Source organism: the organism of the source record quoted next, unplaced genomic scaffold (genome assembly GCF_019419815.1).
Source record: "Pyrus x bretschneideri cultivar Hongxiangsu unplaced genomic scaffold, Pyrus_bretschneideri_v1 Contig1, whole genome shotgun sequence".
NCBI lineage: Eukaryota > Viridiplantae > Streptophyta > Magnoliopsida > Rosales > Rosaceae > Pyrus > Pyrus x bretschneideri.
In genome coordinates this window covers 7,205,004-7,215,943 of record NW_025999390.1, presented here as the reverse complement: position 1 = coordinate 7,215,943, position 10,940 = coordinate 7,205,004, and the positions used below count along the sequence as shown (strand labels likewise).

General features: G+C 37.0%; 2 pseudogenes; both read left to right on the top strand.

The window, feature by feature from the left end:
- The first annotated feature begins 3,203 nt into the window (after nt 1-3,203).
- On the top strand, nt 3,204-4,168 carry LOC108866396 (annotated as a pseudogene).
- An 875-nt stretch (nt 4,169-5,043) lies between these two features.
- Nucleotides 5,044-8,732, top strand: LOC103927593 (annotated as a pseudogene).
- The last annotated feature ends 2,208 nt before the right edge of the window (nt 8,733-10,940 follow it).

The following is a 10,940-nucleotide window of genomic DNA, read 5'->3' as shown; positions in this document are numbered from 1 at the left end:
GAGGGAAAGATTTTTCAATGTGACTGGTACATCGGATGGTACATCACGTGTTACTATACAAATGGTGAGATATGTGTGTTAAAAAGTTAATAACTTGAAAAATAAAATTTCTCACAATTCCTATTAAAACACATGATGTACCACTTGTGTTTCTGTCCCAACTAAAAATTTCTCTACTGAGGATGTTGATCAAAATATTCCCTGTATGGCTGTATCCAAGTGGGAGCATGTATCCTTACTCCAAGTACAAGGGTCAAGATTCAACTTCCATAAGTTTTAAATACAATATGGCAGGTTTCCATTAGCTTTACTGCAAGTACACGTTACAATTAGTAATCTTGCTGCCTTTGAAAACTTTATGTCACGACTTGTCTTTAATTTTATTGTATTTTATTATCCACAAATGTAAAATGACATGTTACTCTTTAAAGGGGTAAATGTTGATGTGATCAATTATTGTTGAACTCGAAGATACAAATGAATGGCGTCTTTGATATAAAATTATTTTAACATGCCATAGGTCGGTTATTTCTGTTGCTGGTGCTGTTTCTTTCCTCATACTTACTCTTGTACAAACAGCGTGCTCTATTAACTATGTCCCTTAACTTTTAAGTATGAACGACGACTATTTCATTTAAACCGTGTACTTCAAAATAAATTATTTTGCAAGCTTCTATATATTCAGTTGCATCATTCTGATGTTCATGGATTTGTGTATTTTGCTCATGTACGTGTTAAGTCTAAAGACAAAGAAGAGTGGTTGTATAGTGGTATCAAATTATGACCACTCCTGATGTGTTCTCATATTCTTTCTTGTGGAATATAATCTTTGCTGGTAAAGCTTGTTGCACATTTTATCAACGGCATGCATATACAAAATCACCAATGCATGCAAATGAGGGTTGGCTCCGTTGGTAAGCTCCTTGTCTTGTGTGTCGCCCTATCAAGGTTTTAGTCTCGCTGTCAGTAGTCCTCGTTGTTGCGTGATGTGTAAATTTCTACGTAAATTCATACCGATGATAGTTAGGTGTCACACGTAAGTCTTTTCGGCTAGAAGTTGTGGGTATGCCCTACCGCTGATGGTGAGAATAACCAACCTCCCCCCCAAACTATTTTTTTACCCCCAAAAAAAATTATTGCATTCCCTATACAATTGTACCTAGATTATCACGAGTTTTAGAGCACATTTTATACACAAGATTAGCTTGACTTGGACTAATTATAGAGACCGACTTGGATTTGAATTTGACTTGGGTCGAGTAATGGCCTAAAATAAGTCAATAGAGATAAAGTATAATCTCAACTTATTGCGTAGTTAATTAGCCCATGTTTGGTTTTAAGTAAAAACTTTATGGGAAATTGGTTAAACTGATGAGAATCAATGCTCAATTGCGAGCTAATAAAAAATAATTATCTATCAAATATTGATGATATAACATTCATAACATTACAAAAACTTATTCTTCAGCAATTGAAGTTTTAAAAAGGGATACTTTGGATGCGGTTCCTAATCTTTAATATTCTTTGATTAAAACCTTAATAATATTCAAAGTTTGATCAAGGTCCCTTGACTTTGTACACCTCATTATACTACTATTAATATTTATAGTTTTATAGTTTTGACATTAATTGTTTGATATTTTATGAAATTTATAATCTTATAAATTTAAAATCCCTCATTATAATACTATTAGAAATGGTTACAATAAAAAAAATTCAAACATTTTGATTGAATAAATGGATAAAAACTATGTAAAAATAAGAAATAATAAATGGCAAAAGAATGTATCCATAGTGTTAAAAAAATTGGTACATTTTACAAAAAATTGGTACATTTCACATATAACAAAGTGGTACATTAATAAAGAAAAATGGGTACATTATAAATAAATTAGGGAACAGATAAAAGATTAAAAATTATGAGTACAAATGAATTTTTTAAAATATAGGCACTAAAAGAAATTAATACATGTGTAACATCCCACATCGCCCAGGGGTGTGATCCTTAAATGTATATTCCCATCTCTACCTAGCACGAGGCCTTTTGGGAGCTCACTGGCTTTGGGTTTCGTAGGAACTCCGAAGTTAAGCGAGTAGCGCGCGAGAGCACTCCCAGGATGGGTGACCCATCGGGAAGTTCTCGTGTGAGTTCCCAGAAACAAAATCGTGAGGGCGTGGTCGGGGCCCAAAGCGGACAATATCGTGTTACGGTGGTGGAGCGAGCCCGGGAAGTGGTGCCACCCGGGCCGGGATGTGACATTGGTATCAGAGCCTAACCCTGGCCGCGTGTGTGCCGACGATTGTAACATCCCACATCGCCCAGGGGTGTGATCCTTAAATGTATATTCTCATCCTTACCTAGCACGAGGCCTTTTGGGAGCTCACTGGCTTTGGGTTCCGTAGGAACTCCGAAGTTAAGCGAGTAGCGCGCGAGAGCACTCCCAGGATGGGTGATCCATCGGGAAGTTCTCGTGTGAGTTCCCAGAAACAAAACCGCGAGGGCGTGGTCGGGGCCCAAAACGGACAATATCGTGCTACGGTGGTGGAGCGGGTCTGGGAAGTGGTGCCACTCGGGTCGGGATGTGACAACATGGGTACAAAATAAAACTAAAAAGAAAATACTACAAATTTAAAAAAAAATGTTGCAAATTAAAAGTGGGTACAAACTAAAAATATAAATATATGATACAAAGTTTAGGCATAAAACATAAATATACCATATGTAATTTTTTTATCATTGATTAAATATACAATGTCACGTGACGGTATACACATGGTTACAACCACAAATAAAACTTTAAAAAAAAATATGGGCACAAAAAGAAACTAATATATGGGTACAAATTAAAAATGAAAAGAAAATTGGTACAAATTAAAAAATATTGTAAATTAAAAATAGGTACAAACTAAAAATAAAAATATATGATAAAAAATTTAGCCATAAATATAAATATACTAATTGTAACATTTTTAACACTAAAGGAATATATTTAAAAATAAAAATATTTTATTATTCAAATAATTAATGACGTTATTAATAACTTTGATAAAAAAATTCAAAATAAATAGGATTTTAATCAATAGAGTAAAAAGAAGGATGTAAACCTAATTTTCCCTTTTAAAAATGATCATTTCGGCTAATTTCCCTAACTTTAATTTACTCAACTTTGGGCTGAATAATGAGAGCTTGAAATCCTAATTGTTATGCAGAAACTATCGAGTTCAGCAGTGATGAACTCGTAGCAATCGTTCTAGTGGATGCCGCTTTCATCATTGAGCTCTTGTTGAAGTACAATTTCCCTGAACTGCGAGATGAAAATGACCACATATTTAACAAGCCCTTGATGTTACATGATGTGTGGCCAGACTTGCAATTGCTTGAAAATCAGCTGCCATTCTTCATACTCGAGGATCTTTATGATGCGGAAAAGATTACAGTCTCTTTTAACAGTAAGGACTGTGAGAGGCTTTCAATAATTAATCTCTCTTTTGAATTCTTCACGTCTCTTATGCATATACAGTGAATAGAGGACAATCTAAAGAGAATATCTAAAGTAGCACATTTTGTCCATTTTATAAGAAGTTTATGTCTACCGTTCGAATCACCGGAAAAGTTTATGTCTACAGCATGAGACAGCTACAACGGGCTGGAGTCAAGTTTAAGGTGGGATCAAGCAAAAACTTATTCGACATATGATTCAGTGATGGGATTTTGGAAATTCCCAAATTAACATTATGTGATGCAACATGGCTTACATTCAGAAATCTGATGGCCTTTGAACAATGCCAATGCATCGAGAATTACGTATATGATTATGTTTTCACCATATGATGTTTCGCAAACTCGCCGGAGGATGTGAAGTCGCTCGAACGGTATGGAATTTTGGAAAACAGACTGTGTAACAGCAGTGAAGGGTGCTCTCTGATTAACAACCTTGCAGATGGGGTTATCATGAACCCTAATTACTTCTGTTTTGCTACTCTTTGTGAAGACCTGAACAAGTACTGCACAAGGTCGTGGCACAAATGGAAGTCAAAATTGATAAAACATTTTTTCAACTCGCTATGGGCAACTAAAGAAATTATTGCAGTTGTTATTTTGATAACGCTCACTGCCATACAAGCAGTGAGCTCTGTTATCTCTGTTATCTCTGTTACTAAAGGTTGATTAAATTCTGGTCTCATAAGTTCAAAAGTTTTTATCAGTTGAAGCAAAATAAAGGTTGGTTTTACTTGTTCATCGGGATGAAGTAGTAGAGACAGTTAATACAACTTATTTGATTTTGATACAAATTTGTAAGGGTTTGTTTACATCTTATGCAAATCAAACAGTTGAATAAAATGGACTTATTAATTTAAATGAGTAAAGCCGCCCTTCAACTTGTTCATTTTTTGTTTGTTTTGCGTGCGAGCAAATGATTCTGCTATTAATAAGAGAAAGAGACAGAGGTTTCATTGGCTTTAATAAAATAAAAAATAAAATAAAACAGAACTCTTCCATTGACCCACTTCATATAGCAGAGGATCAAAATGATCTGCATTCATATTTTCTGACGATCAGCTCCAAAGGAAAACTAAAAACTTGGTTTTTCATACATAGCATTAGCAGGTGCGGCTTCACTTCCTCTGTATTTTTCTTTTCAGTTCTTTATCTTTTCTCATGGTTTGCATCCTTCCGCGTTGCCGCCCGCACATCGATCTTTTCTTCTTGAAGCAAAGGTTTTCTTTTTTCTGTTTAATCTTTGATATTACAACTTTATTTATCAAGATCGAGCGTATTACGTACATGCAGATGAGTCGGGCTAGGAAATTTTAATTAGTCTCGGTCTGTTTTTATTGAAAAGTTAAGAGTCAATTTACGCCTTAAGGTTTCGGCATGCAATACAGTAGCACGATTTTGAGTTGGATTCCCTTTCCTACTTTTCCATGGCTCGTCAGAGTTCATATGAACTCCGAAGGCATATGGCGGGGTTTTTTTGTTTCTTACAGAAGTTTGCTCGAAGTATTTTAGTGTAATGTGTGCATAATGAAATATTTGAATCAATGCAGATAACAATCTTAGGCGGTAAAATGGAAGGAATCAATGAAGCTCCAAATGACATAGAGAACCCCTATGATCCATTACTCGAGGAGTTGTGTAACTTGTTACCCCTTTCCCCTTTGCGGTGCATCTATAGAGTTCCTGAGCGACTGCGGCAGGGAGATGAGAAAGCATACACACCACAAGTAGTCTCCATAGGCCCACTTCACCATGGCAAGGAACACTTAAAAGCCATGCAAGAGCACAAAAAAAGGTACCTGCGACATTTTCTAAGTCGAACTGGGGTAAGCTTCTTTGATTATATACAAATGATAAAGGAGCAAGAGGGAAGGTTGCGAGGTTTTTATGCAGAATCCATTGAGTTTAGCAGTGATCAATTTGTAAGAATTGTTTTAGTGGATGCTGCCTTCGTCATTGAGTTCTTATTGAGGAACTATTCTGTAAATTTTCGAGGTGAAGATGATTACATTTTTAACAAACCAATGATGAAGCGGGATGTGCGTCCAGACCTGCGGTTGCTTGAAAATCAGCTGCCATTCTTCATTCTTCAGGTTCTTTTCAACACATCTTTTTCTTCTGCAAATCAGCAGCCTTCGTTACTTAAAATTTCCTATTTTTTTATCAAGGGCGTAATCTATAGCAAGGAAAAAGAAGACAATTTTGACAAAATATGTTCTTCTGGAGTAGAAGTACAACATTTTGTTGATCTGATAAGAATTCTTTACCTACCGTTGAAATCAAAGCTATAAAGAAATTTAAAACCACAGCCGCACCCCAACATCACAGAGCTACTGCAGGCTGGAGTCAAGTTTAAGGCAGGAACCGGCCACAGCTTATTTGACATAAAATTCTCCGGTGGGATCCTCGAAATTCCGAAGATAACAATAAATGATACCACAAATATGAGAGTCAGAAATCTCCCTGCTTTTGAACAGTGCCATACCAAAGAGGCAAATTACCTAACTAATTATGTTTTCCTCATGAAGCGTCTTGCGAAAACCCCGAAGGATGTGGAATTGCTTGTTGAGTATGGAATTATTGAAAATTGGCTAGGTGATACCAAGAAGATATCTACTTTGCTCCATGACCTTGGCACCAGGGTCATCGTTAGCAGCCACTATTATGCCACTCTTTGTGAAGATCTGAACAACTACTGCAGAACTCCCAGGCACAAATGGATGGCAAATTTGAGACAAAATTATTTTAACTCGCCTTGGTCCATTATTTCTGCTGTTGCAGCTGTTATTCTCCTCATACTCACTTTCATACAAACTGTGTGCTCTATCAATTCTACTGCTTAAGCATCAATGACCGCAAGTGTCTCCTTCTCCGGAGGATCTGCAAGTCTCTCCTTCACCGTATCCTCCGTATCCTTAGAAGTGTAGCCTAGTCTTTGAGAGTACAGAGTTTGCATTAGCAATCTCAGGTTTCCTTGAAGTTACTGTATTAGATGTTCCAACAAAATAAAGTATTGAAGAGTGTGATTTTATGTTGGTTGTTTTTTTCCCACAAGAAGTGAAGATTTCCATTAAAATGTTGCTTTAAGCATCACTTTCTTGATAGTTACCTTGATTATTGATTCATTTTGCTTTCATCATTGACCACCTTTTCGACACGCACAAGGATATGGAATTGCTTGTTCAAAAATGTAATTGTTGAAACTCAATGCTTGACAGGAACGAGGTTAACAAACCTTATTAATCCGAAGAAGTAATTGTTCCAAAGAAATCTCTTTACTGATCTTCAGTAAAGACATCAATGCATAACACAGAAGTGCAAGGCAATGTTGAAACAATACTCTTTCAATCTCCATGCTCTCTACTTTTTATTGTTGTGGTTGCTGCAGTCAACTTCCGTTCAAACAGTGTCTAATCTCTTTCTTTCGGCATCACCTGTTATTATTACTGGATTGTAGTTTGTTCATGACCAAGGAAACTGATGAACATTAAATGATAACGATTAATCATTTCAGCTATTTACAGCACTTGACATTTGCAGATGACCAATTTCACATATTCAAGAAATCATCAGTCTGTTGTCGAGTGATGTTAAGAACTCCTAGAACTTACTGAGTTAAACTCATTGTAGTTGCTGCAACAACTTCTCCAATTCTTGCTAGTTCTCCACAACAACCCCAAATTCGATGAATTCTTCACTGATCAATGAATCACAAAATAGCCTCTGATATTTGAGCTCACATTGTAAGAAACTCGTTGCTTAAACATGAATCCTGTGTACAGAAAATGAGTTTCCTCTATATGTAACCACTCTAAAATCAGCCCCCACACACCATATATGGCCTTGCAGTTGCAAAGCTCCTTTCATCCCTGCTGTTTCCCATACAAACTTGAAAAGCCCAAGTGCACAATCCTTCCCATGCACAAGCATAAATCATTCTCACTACCGCATCTATAAACCCCACCGCAAACATCCACTTCAATATCTCTAACATGCCCATAGAGGTAAAAAAACAGAACTGTGAACAAGCACTGGGATGAATGACCCAATGTCTTCGTCAACTTCTTCTGCGCTAGGCTTTCTTGATGCCGGACTTCCTTGTGTCCTATGCTTCTAGGAGTCAGCACATCCTTGACTTGAGACAACCCCTCTTTCATGACCTCAAGCTTTGCTACAGAAACGGGTAACTCTCTTTCATTTTTCAACCAATCAATGAGGTTGCTTTGCTACGGAAACGAGTAACTCTTTGCTACGGAAACGAGTAACTCCCTTTCATTTTTCAACCAATCAACGAGGTTGTTGTGAAGAAGTTGAGGTTCCACCATAAAACCATTTGGCAATATGGGGAGTAGTCTAATCTCTTACAAGCCATGCAAGCTCCCACCATAAAACCATTTGGCAATATGGGGAGTTCTTCAACCTCTTAACAAGCCCATGCAAGCTCCCTTCTTCCATCAATGTGGGAGTCATTCTCAACACGCCACCTCAGGTGTGGCGAAGTTTCAGTCCTAACACCGTGGACAGCAACAAGCAAAGTGATTTCACAATCATGGGCTCTCTTTCACTAGGTGTACCGAAACACAAATGGGTTATAGATTCTACCTCCTGATAAAGCCGCAACATTATTTTTCAGCGCTTTCTGTACCAGTGAAGCTCCAGTAAAGTTCCTGGCAAGTGGCTTGAAGGTAGGCATTCTGTTTTCAACACGGTCGTCAATGATAATCCATCAATCAAGTCGACATTTTTCAACAACTGGGTTAATTTCGTCAACTTCCGGAATTCCTTCTGATACCACTCTGGTGGCAGAGGCTCTTCACGAAACTCCTCCGAGTAATGATACAGCATCGCATTCAAATGCAAAGCTCCGTTTCCCTTAGCCATTAGCTGCTTTGCACCGTAGATAACCTTCTCTATTCAATTCGGCCCTCTGAAACTAAAATTGCAACAGTAAGATGACCATAACTTCATTGCGGCCATACATCAAACAGATGGCGAGGAAGTTAATTTTTTTCACATAAGACTTGAACAACCAACCATCCAAGATTGCTTAATCAGGAATAACAAAGGTAAAGAGGATGCGATTGAAACCTTCTCTGTAATCTTGTTGGGTACAGAAATCTTGAGTGGAGAAGGAAAAATAAAGCTATGGCTGGCGTATCTTAAATTTTGATTCAGAAACTGGACTTTATGGACGAGCTTGAGCTGGAAATCTTTAGTTGGATGAGAAATAGGCTGTTACTGGACGTGAATTGTAGCCCAACACTTATATATATATATATATATTTACTAATTAATAAAACATTTATTGTCAACCAAAATCCTATGAAATTATTAGTTTAATCCTTTAATTATTAAAACATAATATGAATAAGAAGTATGAGGCAAAAATATAATTTCACACAACCAAATTTTACTTTTTTTTTTATTTCAAAGTCTCGCTTACATGTAATCCTAATATATTTCTAATAACAAAATAAAATTTAAAAAAAAAAATTTCTTGCTCTCATATTCTCTATCACTCTCTTCCTCTCTCCTTCTATTTCAAAAACAAAAATAAAAAATTTTCTTACACACTTTGTTTGTGCCCATATGCTAGTATATATAGGGATACGATCAAAGGACAAATATTTTTACAAACATTTTTACACTTTTTTGTAGCCTTTAGATTTTATAGCATCCAAAGATTCTTACATATTCACTAAATGCCATGAATGCTTATATAGATTTTAACTAATATTAAAGATAAAAATAAAACTTAAAAAAACATAAAATTTGAAAAAAATAAAAATAAAAATAAAATAAAAAAGGAAGAAACCCTAAAGGAGGTCTGTGCAACCCCCATCCCCGGTCTGCAACCTCATAGTTCCCTCAGGTCTGCAACTTCCATGCTTGAATCTCATTAGGTAAGCAAAACAAAAACCTAAATTCAATATTGTTGTTCGTATATGTATGATGATTAAATTTGGATTTGGAAAAAAAAAAATTAGTTTTGTCTGTTCATGTATTTGAAGATTTTTCTACTCTTTTAGTTTTTCAAATCAAACATACAACTATCTTAATACGTTGTCATATGTTTCGAATCTCGACTGAACTCAAAAGGTTGGCTTATGTAACGTTCCTGTAGGGTTTTTTATGTTGGTACCTATGAGAATGTATGCTTTTGGTTCTAGATTGTAACTTAGATATTGATTTTCTTGCTTCACTTCATTTCCATGTTTCAACAATTTTTCTATTGAAACACAGTGGACAGCATATTGAGATAGTTGTTTGTTAGATTTGAAAAGAACTCGTCAAATACATGAATTGACAAAACTAAAAAAAAAATTCCAAAATCTAATTTAATCACCCTACTTATACGAACAATAATATAGAATAGGGTTTTGTTTTGCTTATCTAATGAATATTCAAGTATGGAAGTTGTAGAGTTGGGGGAGAGGGAGGTTGCAGACCACATTCCTCATTTTCACGATTACAGCTAAGATTTTTTTTTAATTTTTAAATTTTTTTTATTTTTAGCTTTAATATTAGTTAAATCCATGTAAGCATTCATAGCATGTAATTAATTAATAAGAACCCTTGGATGTTATAAAATCTAAAGGCTATAAAGAAGTGTAAAAATGTTGGTAAAAATCTAAAGGCTGTCAAACTTAGTATCGTTCCTTCAATTGATCGATACAAAATTCCGATATAAAAGAAGATCAAGTATCAATCTGCTTCAAGTATTCGTTCCTCACTCTTTCATTAAATTGACAAAACTAAACCCTAAATCAACAACTGTGACATCCCACATCACCCAGGGGAGTGCTCCTTATATGTATATTCTCATCCCTACCTAACACGAGGCCTTTTGGGAGTTCACTGGTTTCGGGTTCCATGGGAACTCCGAAGTTAAGCGAGTAGCGCGCGAGAGCACCCCTAGGATGGGTGACCTATCGGGAAGTTCTCGTGTGAGTTCCCAGAAACAAAACCGTAAGGGCGTGGTCGGGGTCCAAAGCGAACAATATCGTGCTACGGTGGTCGAGCGGGCCCTGGAAGTAGTCCCGCCCAGGTCGGGATGTGACAATTTGGTATCAGAGCCTAATCGTGGTAGTGATGTGACGACGAGGACATCGGGCCCCTAAGGGGGGTGGATTGTGACATCCCACATCACCAAGGGAGTGATCCTTATATGTATATTCCCATCCCTACCTAGCATGAGGCTTTTTGGAAGCTCACTGGTTTCGGGTTCCATGGGAACTCCGAAGTTAAGCGAGTAGCGCGTGAGAGCACTCCCAGGATGGGTGACCCATCAAGAAGTTCTCGTGTGAGTTCCCAGAAATAAAACCGTGAGGGCGTGGTCGAAGCCCAAAGCGGACAATATCGTGCTACGGTGGTGGAGCAGACCCTGGAAGTGGTCCCCCCGCCCCCCGGGCCGGGATGTGACAACAACTCACACTACCTC